This window comes from Bos taurus, chromosome 4 (assembly GCF_002263795.3).
Source record: "Bos taurus isolate L1 Dominette 01449 registration number 42190680 breed Hereford chromosome 4, ARS-UCD2.0, whole genome shotgun sequence".
Lineage (NCBI taxonomy): Eukaryota > Metazoa > Chordata > Mammalia > Artiodactyla > Bovidae > Bos > Bos taurus.
In genome coordinates this window covers 94,759,969-94,776,035 of record NC_037331.1, presented here as the reverse complement: position 1 = coordinate 94,776,035, position 16,067 = coordinate 94,759,969, and the positions used below count along the sequence as shown (strand labels likewise).

Below are 16,067 nucleotides of genomic sequence, written 5' to 3'. Positions count from 1 at the left end.
TTTTTTTCCATCTTCATTCTCTTTCCTACATTCATTCATTCAACAAACATTACTTGCCCATTTTGAGCCAGGCTCAGATTAGGTGTGCATGCTAAGTCGCTTAAGTCATGTCTGACTCTTTGCAACCCTATGGACTATATCCCACCAGGCACCTCTGTCCATGGGATTCTCCAGACAAGAATACTGGAGTGGGTTGCCATGCCCTCCTCCAGAGGATCTTTCTGACCCAGGGATCGAACCTGCGTCTCTTATGTCTTCTGCATTGGCAGGCGGGTTCTTTACCTCCAGCACCACCCAGGAAGCCCCTGATAAGGTGGGGGATACAGAAATAAAAAAGCCCAGCACCGTCTTCAGTAAGGCTACAGTCTGGGGAGATAAATAGAAAGCAGTGTGCTAACAGCTCTTGATTACAGAAGCGCCCAGTAACTGGGCTGGCAGTCCAGACACTCATGGCAGAACATTCTGGAATAACTGACAGATGACCTAGGTTTGGGAGGCTGGGAGGTGGGGAAGATGATGGGGTTGTCGTCACAGAAGGGGAGTGAGAGCCAGGGGCCATGTCAGGCCCTTGAGGTGCTCCTGGGGGACGTTGCTGCCTATTCAGAGGCCTTCAGAGTCTAGAGACTGAGGAGCATGCTTAGCACTGCAGGGTGTTAGGAGCTGCTTGAGGTTAGTGTTTGTTAAAGACAGCTCCTCAGACAGTTGGGTTATGAGCACATCCCAGCGTTTTACTAACAGTTTTGCAGTGCGAGGAAAGAGGCCCCTGGCAGGTGTATTCAGAATCACTCTTAGTAGGAAGAATGATTAAATCATCACTGAAAAGCATGTCTGGTTGCAAATCCTTAGACTAGACTCTTTAACTGATAGTTGACAACCAACTGGGTGAGTGGTAGTGGGTTCCCCAGAATAGACCTTAATTTTCTTCAGGTTCACTAGAAAAATTGCATAGGAAAGAAAACATTTTATCTGGAATGTTGTTGATGTCTTTCCACTAGGATGTTGTGAATTTCACAGTAGGCAACTTGGTTCTGTTCCAGACCAGGTTTGGGGAAGTTTTTCTTTAATAGGTTCAAGGTGGAGGGGAAGGTGGAGTTAGGAATTAGTAATAGCTTTTCCTCCAGAAGAGTCAGTTTTAGGTTTTTAATTGAATGATCATTGTTCTTACCACAATAAGAGAGATGATGATGATGTTAAGTTGATGATGGAAAGATTTTAGAGGAAGAGCTCAGGGAAGAGAGCGGAGACCCTTCCCATGGGCAGTGGGCCCAGTCTTCCCTCCCTCCCCTTCCGCAGGCCTGGTCCATCTCTGTCTGAGACACCAGAAGTAGTGACAGAACCAGGGAATCACCTGCACCCATCTTGGCCCTGAGGCTCTTCTCTGCATTTCTGCCCTAATTCACTGTAATTACGTAAGATTCTGTCCTTTCTCAGAAATCTGCAGGCTGCACCTACTACTTCAGCCTCCTTCAGTACATCTGCTGTTTGTTAAAATAGGGCCTTCAGAGATGCCCTTGCCCCGGGTTCCTGCCTCTTGGCATGTAACGGTCTGCACTGTGTTCCTTGTCTCTGTTTAACGACGTCATGGTGTCATTCTGGGCACAGATGTAGCTAGGTTGCAAGAACTGTCAGGGAACCTGAACTTGGGGCAGGTCTCAGTGGTCTTTGGGGGTCACACCCCTCTGACTGGATTCTTCTTTGACAAATGTCTCTGTGGTTGTATTGTTCCAATGTTTTCTCTGTTCTCTCTTATTATAATGTTTAATTACTGTCTTGTCAACATACTGCCAGAAAAATAACCGTCCATAACTACCTGATACGGATTGTGCAGGCCTATTTTAAGAATACACATTTCTCTTCTAAACTTAATGGGAATAGGGACTCGCCCTTAACTTTTATTCCTGTTAAAAACATATATTCGAAATAATTCTTCTTCTTTTTTTAATTGTCATCCAGGTTGCAAAAATATCTGCCTCTAAGAATTCAGGAGGACCTACTTTGTGGGAGAAAAGGTAGTGAGTCATACCTGCGAACTTGGAAATGAGAGTTTGCTTGTGCTTCTTCATCCAGTTGGGAAGTTTCCTAGGCAACCATTTATGCAGCAATTAAAAGATGAGGAGTTAAGAGGTATGTCCATGGACATTTTAATCCTCAGATGCAATCTCTGTCAGATTGAAACCTCAGTTTTCATCTTTTCATTTAAAATGAGTAAATGAAAAAGCTTAATACTTAATTATAGAAAAACACACTGTTAAGATACATTGTATGTTTTATGCGTTATCTGCTTAACGCTCTTTCTCTGATGGGAGTGTTTTATATATATTAATGCTGGCTTGTATGGGAAAGGAGAATAGAATTTACTGCTTGAAATGATTTCATTTAGCTGTGAAGTTGTTTGGAAAAGCAGCTGTCTTCTCATGTGCCTGTATCTAAGTTTGTTATTATCAGTAGTTTCCAGCACGTGGCCCAGGGAGGTCCGTTAACCATTTGTTTCTTCTCTCAGTGTTCACACTTGAGTTTATATCTCTGCTGCAATGTCCTGCTCTGTGGCTCGAGGGAAAATGTGGAAGGGAGTGAGGAACTCTTCCAGCAAGTAGACACAACCTTGGTTTACTAAAGACTTTCCTCTAGCTCTTCACCCTCATCCTTTTTATGTAGGTTTCTACTTGGATTGTCCGCGAGGATATGGTAAACATTTCTCTTCCTCTGTGAAACACATAACACTCCCAGACTTTGTTTAACATGGACTTGCACTAAGTTCCATCTTAATGAATAAGGTGGCTTCTGTCCGTGCACCCGTGAAAGAGGAAGGTCCTCCTAGTTGTGTGACTAGTTTCATTTTCAGTAGTGTCAGAGATAATCTGAGAAGGACCAGAATATTAAAGTACTACTGGTGCTAATTTTAAATAGGGTTACGCTGTGATCCCCCATCAGGGGTTCTGTAGAAATGGTAAACCCAGGATGAGACCTAAATACTGGCTGTTTGTAACTGGAGACTGGGAGAAGCCACCTCCCAACTCAGAGGGCTTAAGGGCTTAATGAGTGTCTTGAACTTACAGCCACAGTCATTTGCATTTTCTTTTGGATGCCTCGGTTGATTCCCTTCTGTCCCAACAACTTCGCTTCTCTCCTACTGCAGAAGTGTGCAGATGAAGTAGGTGAACTCTGTCACTATGGTTTTTTGTCTCCTCCCTGGGTACGTAGATCTGTGGAAGAAATGGTAACAAATCCTGGTGGAAAGTCAAGCCTCTGGACTCTTTTTTTCCCCTAAAACAAAAGTGAGTGAGGATATACTAATTCTCAGTCACAATGTATCTAAGCCACATAACGCTTAAAAAGTCCTTTTGGTTACTGACCTTTTAGTGGTACTGACGATGCAATTCTAGTCTTAATTTTAACTTCTTTCATTTCATATTTCATTACCTATTTGAAATGGCAGGCTGTAGTTCATGAACTTCCTTAGGTTATTTTTAAACAAGGTGGGTTGTAAATAGGGTAATGCCTTGGCTTATTTTTAATATCTATATTTCTACTTTTTTTGTGAAATAAAAATTGGTTTACCAGTTGATTCATGGCGTTAATTCATCTCACGTCTCCTGTTTGCCAGTCACAGTACTAGGCTCTGGAGATACAAAGATTAAGACCTAATCTCTTATTTTAAAGGTGCTAACGTGGGACAGAAGGAAAGACATGCAAATAAGTATTGTTATAAGAAGGGCAAACACTTCTGTTGCATTTACTGTGTGCTGGAAACTGTTCCAAGTGCTTTCTAGGCATTCACTTTTATCTCATGAATTAATACAAAAGCCCTGTGATGTTTGTACTGTTATTTTCTCTATTCTTTTTTTTAGGGTATAAAAATTTATTACACATACAGAATAGTACCACTAACAAATGCAGCCAGGCAAGGACACACGGTATGGGATGGAGAACGGCTAGGTCTTTGGAAAGTGAACAGGTTGGGTGGCTCAGAGCCTCATGCCATGCGGGTTGGCCAGTCAGATGGGAAAGCACATGCCAAACTCCAAGGACGTCAGGGCGTCCAGGGACTGCTCTGGGTGTCCGATGCCTTCCCGTCTGATCTGGGGCTTCGAAGGACGCCACAGCCAGAAGCAAGCAGCTGAAGCGAGGGGGCTTTCTAAGGTGGGCCAGGCTCGTCACTGAAGTCACGGCAACACCAGTGTCGGCAGTGTGTTTAATTGGATGATTTCCACAGACTGCATGTGGCGTTTCTAACCATCACACTTCAGTGACGTACAGAACATTAAGTTACAGGCTGTGGGAAGAGAAGGCAGCACCTTCCAGTCCCAGTTGGTCAGGGGGGTAAGTGTTGGGGGAAGGTTTCTTTTTAAACCGAGCCCCTCATTTCAACATACAAAAGAATTACTCTGATCAGTATTAAACTGTATTGAGAACAAAATGGACTAAAAAGCAGTACTACTCTATGTTGGGGTGAAAACGGGAGGAAAGAATGAGTCCTTCAAAGCAGGAGGGAGACAGTTGGGGAAGGTTCTGTGGCCGTGACCCTTGGCGGTCACTCACGCTGCTCCATTTGTACTTTCGGTGGTCTCAGGAAGGTCCGGTTTTTCTTCTCTTTCTTTCCTTTTGTGTTTGCTTGGAAGTTTCACCAGCTGTCCATGCGGCCATCTCGACTTTGCTAAAAAATTTTCTGCTACTCCCTTTCTCCTTTGGTTTTTGCTTGAACTTCAGTCTCTTCCTCCCCTTGTCGCTTCCTTTCATGGCTCTCTCTGTCTTTTAATTTACAGCTCAGCAGAGAGTTTCATGGTCTGTTTGTATGTTGCTTGTTTGAACAGCTCAGGGTCATCCTCCTCCACATTTGTAGGCCTGCCTTCCTTGTTTAATTGCTTTTTTCGCTCTTTCACGGTGTGTTCCACAGCTTCTTTTCCTGCCTGAATTGCATCCAGGGCCTCTGCTTTTGTTCCTGACCCGGTAGCAGCTTGTAAGCTTTGTCCACGGCTTCAGAAGCCTTTTGTGCTCTGTCGGCAGCATCTTGAGTTTTGTCAGGATACACCAGTATGGATAGTTGCCGAAACCTCTTTTATTTCCTCATCTGTCACTTTGGGACCTATCTGAAGAACCTCAAATGGGTTCAAATTGAAGTAGGAAGAACCAGGACAAGTTAGTCTCTCAGTCTGGTTTTTGGACATTAGCACTGAATCTCTTCTCTATTTGTTCACCTCACCGTGAGTGAAGTCACTCAGTCGTGTCCGACTCTTTGCGACCCCAGGGACTGTAGCCCACCAGGCTCCTCCATCCATGGAATTTTCTAGGCAAGAGTACTGGAGCGGATTGTCATTTCTTTCTCCAGGGGATCTTCCTGACCCAGGGATCAAACCCGGGTCTCCTGCATAGCAGGCAGATGCTTTTACCGTCTGACCCACCAGGGAATTAGAAGGTCATAAATGCTTCCTCTGTGCTCCCTCCTTCACCCGAAGCCCTGCTGTCTCATGGAGCCGCCATTTTCCCGGCCCAGCGACCACATGACTATTTTCTCTCTTTTATACATGGATAAATTAGGGTGGAGAGAGGTTTAGCACTTGTCCAGGGTCATAAAGCTTGTTTTGGTTGACAGTCAAATGCAGTAAGATACAGAAAGAGAGCTGCCTATGGACTGCTCTGGCAGAACAAGGGGACATCCACCTGAGGGGCTGGGGAATGGAGGTGTACTGTCATGCCGTCTTCCCAGAGGAGAGGATCCCTGAACAAGTCCTGTTCAGAGGGCTGGGAGAGTCAACATTTCTCCAGGAAATACTTCTTCATTAACATCAAGACTGCATCGTAAATGAGTTCATAGGTGGAGTCAGTGACGAATACTGGAAGATGAGGGGATAGTAGAAATTTACCAGATCCCTGTATCTTCAATCTAAATGATAAGGAAAAAGATCACCAATTTTGAGGCAGATCTTTGTTCCCAGTTGATCATGCGAAGAGTTGACTCATTGGAAAAGACTCTGATGCTGGGAGGGATTGGGGGCAGGAGGAGAAGGGGACGACAGAGGATGAGATGGCTGGATGGCATCACTGACTTGATGGACGTGAGTCTGGGTGAACTCCGGGAGTTGGTGATGGACAGGGAGGCCTGGCGTGCTTCCATTCATGGGGTCGCAAAGAGTCGGACACGACTGAGCGACTGATCTGATCTGATCTGATGGTAAAAATAAACAAGGTTTTTGAGAAAATGTAATAGAAATGTTAATCTAGTTTCACTCTATAGACATGTAGGATAAATGTGTGAACTTCTAAAGATTCTACAATGAATGCCCAGTCACTGAAGATTTTATCTTGGAAAACCTGAGTTTTTCTACTAGTCTGCTACTAGTGTTTATTTTATATACATGCAAGGGAAAGATTGGATTACGTCTTTCAGATTAAAAATGGGCAGAACTACCTGATGTAGGTAGATTAGTTTCATCATTAAAGAGATGAAAAGCTGTTCAGAAGCTGGGCCGGTGGCCTGTGCCAGGCCAGGCTGTGCTGGATCTTTGCTTTTCCACCTTCCCGTCCACCCCCTACTCTGTGGAGACTCAGCCCTGTGTGTAACCATGCTTGCACACCCTGTACCCCAGCAGGTGGCTCTTACCTGCTGACGTCCTCATTATTCCCAGTCGTCACTGAGGACTGCCTCATCGTCCTCCATCCTGGCCCAACTTCGTGGGATCATCCACTTCCTTTCGTGACTGCTTGTCATCACCAGTGATCTCCCCAGCTCCCCTCGGCTCCCCACTTCCTAGCCCTTGTCCACTCGTGGCTCAGATCAGTAAGTCTGAAATTCCTTCCTTTACCACGCCCTCTGGTCCATCCAGTTACACCCTCCTCCTCACATTTGTTCTCACTGAGACTCAGCCTGTTCTTCCTGTCTTTGTTCCCTCTTATCCATGTGTAATCCGTGGTCCAGGTTTTAAGTCACTCTCCTGACCTGTTTGTCCTTTTGCTTACACCTGCACCGCTGAGCAGTGTTGGTGTGAATCATACGACGAGGTGGATTGGTACCTGTTTGCGTAAATGGAGGGGTTGGTTGCCCAGTAAGTACTGCACAGCACTTGGACCCTTTGATTCTGGTTAACTGTCCTTCTGATTCTTCATGGTGCCTGTTACTAAGCTAACATCAAACTCACAATGCTTTTCCTCCTCTTTTACTCTCATCTGCTGATGTGCTCCTGCGGTGGGGGCTCTTGTTCCACCCCCCACCCAGCCTTCTCTGGCCCTTGGCATCCCTGACCTGATGACTTCTTAGGTTTTCATCCACTTTCATACTGTCTTAATCGTCTTTGTAGGTTTCATTTCTGTCACACTGAACTACTGTCATAAGGCAAAGTACACGTGTCTGTTTTTCTGAGTACAGTAAAACGTTCCTGTGCGTCTGTCCTTTGCCTTCTGTGGCGGGAGAGCCGGAATGTACTGGAGGGTGGCAGGTTCCTGGAGCGCTCGTGCTGTGTGCGTGTGTGCACTTTGAACTTCCCTCCAGGACCTTAGCCAGATGCCATGCCAGGCCACACACAGCAGCCACCTCCCTCAGCTGCTAGGTGGTTCTGTACTCTGCAGAGATAGCGCCCTAAGGCTTATTCTACATGGTTGCGGTGGAAATTTTGATGGGCATCATTCAGATTAGAAATGGACAGGGATTTCCCAGAGTTCGGTTTTATTACTACAATGTTCTAATAAAATTGTCTTCAGTGTGGCTCACCTTTGCAGATTATCAGGGTGCAGCGAGGTGAGAGTTCTGGCCCCCACTTCTGCTAAGTAAACCTCAGCTGCTGTTCTCGTCTACGCCTTCATGTGCTAACTCTGATCTGCTCTTGGAGGGCGGCTGCCCACTCTCCTGCTGCTCCTTGTACATGCTGCCTCTCCACGGCTCCTTACGCCTCTCACCATTTTCCCCTCTTCTCTTCTCATCTCTTTGGTTGCCTTTTACATAAAAATAGGAACATTCAGTAGACACTATTCATTGATTTATTAATTATTTCATTCCAGAGCCATGTATTCAAGGATGCAGAGATTTTGAGTATGACATAGCGCTGCCCTTGTGGTGGTCATATGGAACCACCTAAATGTGGGATTCCAGTACATTATTAAAGTCTGTGCTGAGCATTACATCGACACAATTTCATACGGTCTCTAAAGAATCCTGTAAGGTTGCTGAGACGATCCACATTTTACAGCAGAGGCTCCGAAAGTGGTCATTTGCTCAAGATCCCTCAAATGGCAGGTCACTTGGTGGGAAGACCGTCTGAGTTTGGGCTGCAAGTCTCATGCTCTAAACTACTGTTGACGCAGTTTTTCTCCTGTCCCATGTTGCCTTTCTCAAAGGCTACTGTACACCATAGAATTCATGATATAGTAATAGACTGTTTACATGCTGAGTGTTGACTTTACATTTATAGTGAGGAATTGGAGAACTAAGTAGCTGAAAGTCATGTGTGGTGGTGTTTTTATTCTTCCATATATGGTGGTATTTTATTCAGGATGATTGCTGGATGGCAGTGTCCTTTCTCTGCCTGAAAATTATACCACCTTTATTCAGCTTATGGTGCGTTTGGTATCACTGTGATTCTTGTGTGTAACATATTCTCACCAAGGTATTTTATTTGCCCCTCTGTGGCTCAGACAGTAAAGCATCTGCCTGCAATGCAGGAGACCTGGGTTCGATCACTGGGTTGGGAAGATCCTCTGGAGAAGGAAATGGCAACCCACTGCAGTACTCTTGCCTGGAAAATTCCACAGACGGAGGAGCCTGGTAGGCTACAGTCCATGGGGTCGCAAAGAGTCGGGCACGACTGAGTGATTTTACTTTACTTTACCTTCTAAAGGCCAACTTCAAACTTAGGCCTTGACATGCTTCACCACAGGTCTGATATTTTAAGTGGCTTCACAGAGGGTATGTCGGAACCACTTCCAGATCACTGAGGATGATGGTTTAGCCCAATTTTAGCTGCTGTGATTAGCTGGAAACGAAGTCCTCTGCCTCCTCTGGAGGAACCTGAGCTGACTGCATCCTGGGCTGGACCTGGCAACACTGATGTGCCCCAGCTTCACTGCCTTTTAGAGAGCTCCCAGGTCCTGACTGTCACAGTTACTACCCTCTCTCCCAACTTGTTGTTTTTATTGTTTTACTCTAGAGAAGCAATTTACGATTATTCTGAGAGACTCTTCTATAAGAACTCGCTATTAATTTGTTCAGTAGCTGTTTCTTGAGCATCATCACCAGCCAGGCTCTCTGAGTGCCGGGGCCACGTTAGAGCATGAAACGAAACTTCTGTCCACTGGAGCTTCGTTCTGGTGTGGGAGGCGCCCAGGAAACTGTGAACACGTGCTGCGATGCCACGTGGTGACAAAGGCTGCAGTGAGAGTAAGGCTGAGGAAGGAGGTGGGAGAAGTGGAAGGGCGGGGCGTGCTGCGACGTTCCTTATGTCCCAGGCTGCACGGCAGAGGTGACAGTTAACCAAGGACTTGTGTGTCTTTGTTAGCTTGGGCTGCTCTAACAAATGTAACACAGATGTCCAGTCTAACGACTTTTATTTCTCACACACTTCTGGAGTCTGGAAGTCTTGAGATCAGGGGCAGCATGGGCAGGTGCTTGTCGAGGACTCTTCCTGATTTCAGACAGTTGCCTTCTTCCTATATCCTCACAGAGTGGAGAGAAAGATCATTTCTCTTGAGTCTCTTCTTACAAATACACTAATCGCCATCATGGGGGTCCACCCTCATGACCTAATCAACTCCCAGGGCCACCACCTCCAAATACCATCACAATGGGGTTCAGCTTCAACCCCTGAATTCTGGGGGATGCAAACATTCGGTCCCCAGCACTCGGTGGAGGAAGAGCACTCCAGGCACAGGGAACTGACAGTTCGGAGGCTCTGGGATGAGACTGCTTGGCTCGTCAGAGGAACAGCTTTGTCCACAGAACAGGCAACAGAGGAAAGAGCATTTGGAAATGAAGTTGGAGAGAGACCGAGGTCCAGTCCGTGTAAGGCATGAGGCGCCTTTCTGAATAGGGGAAAGATGTGTTAGGACTTGTTATTTTAAAAGGTCACTTTGGATGCCCTGGGATTGGGGGTCAAAAGCAGAAGCTGGTGTGGTTTAGGTGAGAGGTGGTGTGCCTGAGGCGGGTTGGTAGCTCAGTCTGGATTGGGGAAGATACTTGGATTAGGGACACTGAAAATAGAGCTGGTGCATTTTCCTGATAAATCATTTGGGAGGTATGAACGAAAGAAGAGCCAAAGATAACTCTGAGGTTTTTAGACCGAACAACTAGGTAAAGGAAGGTGCCGTTCACTGAGATGGAGAAAGTAAGGGTTGTGTTGCAGGAGAGAGAGATGGGGCATGAGAGGATGGTCACATCTCAAGTCACTTCCAGACCCCTGGGACAGCTGCTAAGGGGGAGTTCTTGGCTTTGCACAGGAAAGAATTCAAGAGTGAGCCATAGTAAAGTGAAAGACGATTTATTCAGGGAGAAACATACTCCACAGGCAGAGCGTGGGCCACCTTTGAACGCAGGAGGCCCGAGGGTATGGGGTCGACAGTTGTTATAGGGATGGGTGATGTCATAGGCTAATGAGTGGGAGGAGTATTCCAGCTATTTTGGGGAAGGGGTAGGGATTTCTAGGATTTGGCCCACCGCCCACTTTTTGATCTTTATAGTTGGCCTTGGAACTGTCATGGTGCCTGTGAGTACATCATTTAGCTCGCTGATGTGTTACAATGAGTGTATGCTGAGGCTCAAGGTCTATCGGAAGTAGACTCATCCACCATTTTGGACCTAGTTGATTCTGGCCAGTTTATATCATGTCATCGGCCTATGTCATTCTTTTAAAGTTTGTGCTCTACCCACTCTTGTCTCAGTTGGTAGGGAAAGATGTTGGTATCAAAAAGGATTTCATAGTCAAGTATCTTTTGGAAACATGGTTCTAGAGCATGATCAGGACAACTGCTGTAGACGTGACAAAAGACAAGTGAAAGTCGCTTAGTCGTGTCCGACTCTTTGCGACCCCATGGACTGTACAGTCCGTGGAATTCTCCAGGCCAGGATACTGGAGTGGGTAGCCTTTCCCTTCCCCAGGGGATCTTCCCAACCCAGGTTTCCCATGTTGCAGGTGGATTCTTTACCAACTGAGCTACGAGGGAAGCCCAACAAAAGACAGGGAGGAGGCTAAAGAAAATCATTTTTCTTTACTTCCCTGTCTTTCCCTCTTAACTGTTTTCACCGAGTTATTGTGTATTGTTGTAGTACCAAGGAAAAAACAGTTTAGTCCAACCATTTGTCAGTTTACTCAAACGACTGATTTGACATTTTAATTGACCACAATCATCATGATTGCACTGATTGTTCAGATAGAGTCAACCACTGTGTTCGGTTGAAGCCAGAGCAGTCAAGGGTGCATTCAAAGTTTCCTGAAGAATTTTCTCAGCGTTACAGAGCAGAAAGGTGGTGTTTTCCCTCAGTGGTAGATTGGCAGAATACTGAGTGGGAGGTCCTTAGGGAATACGGGTAGGAAATAGCAGAACAAGATGAAAAACTACTAACAGAGACTAACTTGAGAGCAACAAACAGATCAGTGGCTGAGTTAGAATACAGGGTATTCAAGAGGATCCATTTAGATTCTTTGGTGGGGTGGATTGCCTCATGGGCCCTCCCAGAGTTTAAGGTAGATTCTGCAGTGTAACTGAAAATGGCTAAGGGGAAGGGAGCTCGAAAGTCTTGGTTGAGAAGAATGGGAAGGACGGGTCTGCCAGTGCCCATCATCCCACAGTGAGGTGTGCAGGACCAGTGTGCCCTCCCAGGGCCCTCAGGGTAGGTCTGTGTGATGGGATGGTGCCCACTTCCTATGTTTTTTAAAATAGATTTTGGGTTTTTGTGGATTTTTTCCAGGTGAAATAAAGTTAGCCATTTCAAAGTCAACAGGGGCATTTAGTACACTGATATTGTACAACCACCGCCTCTGCCAAGTTCCAAACATTTTCATCACCTCTAAAGAAATCTCTGTAACCATCAAGTAGTCATGCCTTATTTCCCCCTTGTCCTAGCCCGGGCCAGCATTTTCACATCTTCATCTTTTTATGGGGCACAAAAAAGCAGCTTTGATAATGGTTGAATGCACAGGCTGCTTCTGACCAAGGAGCCTAGGTTAGGGGTGCCACTGTTTTACAGGCATTGTTTAAGAATACCAGCTGTCCCCATACCTGGAGACCTTGGGAAGCTGCAGAAGTTTCCTCAAAAACCAAGGGAAGAGAAGCTGCTGGGCCTGTGGGAAGCTTAGCTTGACTCTGTCCTCTTTCCTGGAAAAAGGTGTCTTTGGCTTCCCAGCAGATGATCTTGGAAGAACAAGTGTGTTGAGGTGACCCAGAGGTTAAACCCACTTTAAGGCAGCTCTGCTCATTCCCACAGGACTACAAACAGGCACAGTTAAAGGTAGCATGTGAAGTGACCTTTCCAGCTTTGCCTGGTGTACATCTGGCACCACCATTTGGTTGCTGAGGGCATCAAGAAATTACGTAGAGGTATGAGAACACTGGGCCTTCCCAGGTGGCTCAGTGGTGAAGAATTCACCTGCCAATGCAGGAGACTCTGGAGATGTTTGTTCGATCCCTGGGTTGAGAAGATCGCCTGGAGTACGAAATGGCAACCCACTCCAGTGTTTCTTGCTTGGAAAATTCCATGGACAGAGGAGCCTGGCAGAATAGCGTCCACGGGGCCCCAAAGAGTTGGACACAATTGAGCGACTGAGCACACATGCACATTGAATCATTAATGTGTTCTTTCAAACTAGAATGTATAAGATCATAAGGTCTCAAGACTTGGCCACACTCCTGTCATTAGAAAATGCCATTGTCCCAGATGTTCCAACAACCAGATGTTGGAAGCCTAATGGTAAGATTTCTAGGGCACTCAGTGAGCTATGTGAAGGCAGTAGAGAAAAATACACAGAGTAGAAGGAATTTTAATTCTTTTTTTTGTCCTTACAGACAGTATGTTTGTGTCCCCACCTGCGAGTTTGTTCATTGAAGCCTTAACCCCCAGTGTTACGGCATTTAGAGGTGGAGCCTTTGGGAGATAATCAGTTTAGAAGACACGAGAATGGTGTCCCCATGAGGGATCAGTGTCCTTGTAAGAAGAGGCAGCTCAGAGCTTTATTTCCCCATCTGCACCCCCGTGAGAGGACACAGTGAAAAGGGGGGCTGTCTCCAAGCCAGGAAGAGAGCTCTCATCAGAACCTGATCATCTGGCACCCTCATCTTGGACTTACAACCTCCAGTACTAAGAAGAAGTTTTCTATGGTTTAATGCACCCAGTCTGTGGAATTTGTTATGGAGGCCTGAGCTAGTAAGACCCCGCCCCTTCATATTTATTCATTTGATGAGCTAGCTATAGGTGCCAGTTGTATGAAACTAGATAATTAAACCCAGACACTACAGTGGTTTGTAAAGTTTAAGTAAAGATTTATCTTCCCTTTAATGATAAGACCTCTTGAAGGGTCTTACCATAGGGTCACAAAGAGTCAGACATGACTGAGTGACCAACACAACACTCTGAAATTGCCTTTTAGCAGTTTGAGGTTTATTCTTCTAAATTATACCATCCAACGGACTGGCCATTTGCCACTTGTGGCTATTTTAATTAATTAAATACAAGTAAAGGTCACATTCCTCCATCACATACTGGCCATCCTCCAAGCACTCAGTAGCTGAATAACCCTGTTGGACAGAGTAGGCAGAGAGCATTTTCATCACCACAGAATGTGCTTTTCAGCAGAACCATTTTAGATAAGTTCTATTCACACACAAACGTGTATATATGCATACATTTATGTGTGTGGCTGGCATAGTATTATACATATGCTTCTGCAACTTGTTTTTTCCACCGAACAGAGAAACTGTTAATTTAGTGTGATGCACACGTAATATCATGCCAGGAAAATTATAAAACAGAGTGCATCATCAAACATAGAGTTTCAGTACAGTAAAACTTTCAGTTTGAAATTTTAAAGGTAGTTGCAGCATATCTTTAAGGCTTGCTCCAACTTTAGCTAGAGACATTATTTTTAGAAATAGTCCACTCAGCCTTGGATATGTCAAGAAAGAAGATTCAGGAGATGTAATTTGAGCTTAATCCACCATGCTTGCCATACATACTTACACACACGTTTCTCAAGTGTCCCTCTTTTATAACAGGGATTGTAATCTTTTTCTGTTTATCCACTATTCGGTAGAACAGATCTGTCCAGAAGGGTAGCCACTAGGCACATGTGGTTATTTAAATTAAGTTAAACTACAAATTCAGTTCCTCAGTTGTACTGGGCATATTTCAAGTAACCATTAGCCACATGTGGCTGGCGTGTATGAGTGTTGGGCAGCGTGGCTACAGAATGTCGCCATTTTGCCAATGGTCCATGTGGACAGTGTCACACTGGAAGCTTCCTTCAAATAGCTTTCTCATTAAATGTAGTGATGTTTACACAGGTGATTAATGGGGGACCCTGCCCAGGAGGATGTGCCAGAATTTATGGGGCTGTATGGAGAGCTTGCCCTTCCCACTCAAGATTGTAATTCTTCCCTCTGAAGACACATATTCCTTCAAGTATTTGTTGAGTAGTTGGACACGACTGAAGCGACTTAGCAGCAGCAGCAGCAGTGTCCCATAGGAAGTTAATTGTGGGGAAGAATATTGGTACCAAGAGCTTTTCAAGGTTAGAATACTACTTTGTGATAATTGGTGATGTACACACGCTGTTAAATAGCACCTCTATGTACAAGGAATGTTACTGTTCAATTTAGAAAGTAAATTAGTTACAGTGACTGCAGACGAAAATATGTCGAAGCTCTTTAGAGTGAGAAAAGAATAGAATACTGGGAATGCATTTTTTTGGTGCAAAACGGAATGTGTTCATGTTGACTTTTATGTTAGGAACTACGTAGCCTGGACAACTTCACAGCAAACAGTAAGAACAGTTCTCTCTGGGAAGGGAAGCAGTGTAGGGAAGCGGAGAGCAGAATGGCGTTTCACTGATGCTCTTCTCGTCATGTCCCTATGTGCTTGTTAGAAAAAAACCAATACAGCAATTAAGGAAAAAATAAAAGCCACCCTTAAAATGTGCAGAATGTAGGAAAGGTTGTTTAAGGAGATGAGGGTCGCATAAGATACAAACAGTTGAGCAATAGCAGAGGGCTGGCCAGAGCTTTCACAGCATGCCAGGACCCCGGGTTGGTACAGACTGCTTATTTTGCAGCAGTTAAAGCTATTTAACAATTTTTTAAAATTATATTTAATTTAATATATTTTAAAAGGAAAAATATTCCTAATATTGATTTTTTTTTTAATGCAAGCTTTCTTGACAATTGTGGAATACAGCTTAGGATTTAAACTCTAGGAGATTATTAACCCAGAAAAACCTAGGCTGGGTCCCTGCACTCCAGCTCCAGTTTTTCAGGAAGATGGATACTGGTGTTAACTGGGTTTAATTGGAAGGGTGACACGCTCCAGTTTATTCAGCACGTGCTGCCCATATGTGTCACGTGTGCACCAAGTAGAGACATAGCAGTCTACATGGCTGCTTCTCCTCCCTATCCTTCACTTAGAGCTCCTACCAGTGACCAAGAGGCGACAGGGCCCAGCAGCCTAGAAGCGGGGCAGTGGGACAAGGTGCTTACTTCCACCATCAGAGTCTCTGTATTTCAGCCCTCAGGAGACCATGGCATCGAAAATGGAGTGTTAGTTTTTGAAAAGAGAACCCTGTAATTCAGTAACGCTGACCTTTTTCTATTAAAGCTTAGTTTCTTTTTCAGAAAAGGAAACTAAGGAGGAAATAACCAGTGAGGGGAAAATTATGTCCTGAACTGCATATGTTACAAAGGAAATCTTGTTTGTTGTGGAGTTTGAAGGCACAGCGTCCTAAAGGCAAGGGTAATTTTCAAAATGCTTAGCAATCAGTATGGCCTCAGAATCCAGACATTCAGAATGGATGCCCACTTAAGTAACTGGTGTTGGCTGTCCCCACGGGAACAGGCTGGATGGAACTGTGGCAGCTCTGTGGCCGTGAGACTGAATTCTGGTT

The 16,067-nt window shown here is 45.1% G+C and overlaps 1 long non-coding RNA gene and 1 pseudogene across 31 annotated transcripts in view; one reads left to right on the top strand and one right to left on the bottom strand.

Annotated features, from left to right (window-relative positions):
- Window positions 1-16,067, top strand: part of LOC107131356 (uncharacterized) — a 248,533-nt gene that overhangs the window by 73,991 nt on the left and 158,475 nt on the right. For 24 of the 31 annotated variants that reach the window (XR_009494353.1, XR_009494360.1, XR_009494356.1 and 21 more), the window contains one exon: window positions 1,954-2,124. The exons of the other annotated variants lie outside the window; for them this stretch is intronic. This is a non-coding gene — a long non-coding RNA (uncharacterized lncRNA). The remainder of the gene's footprint in view (window positions 1-1,953; window positions 2,125-16,067) is intronic. 31 annotated transcript variants of the gene reach the window in all.
- LOC100138131 (dnaJ homolog subfamily C member 8-like) lies at window positions 4,144-5,478 on the bottom strand (annotated as a pseudogene).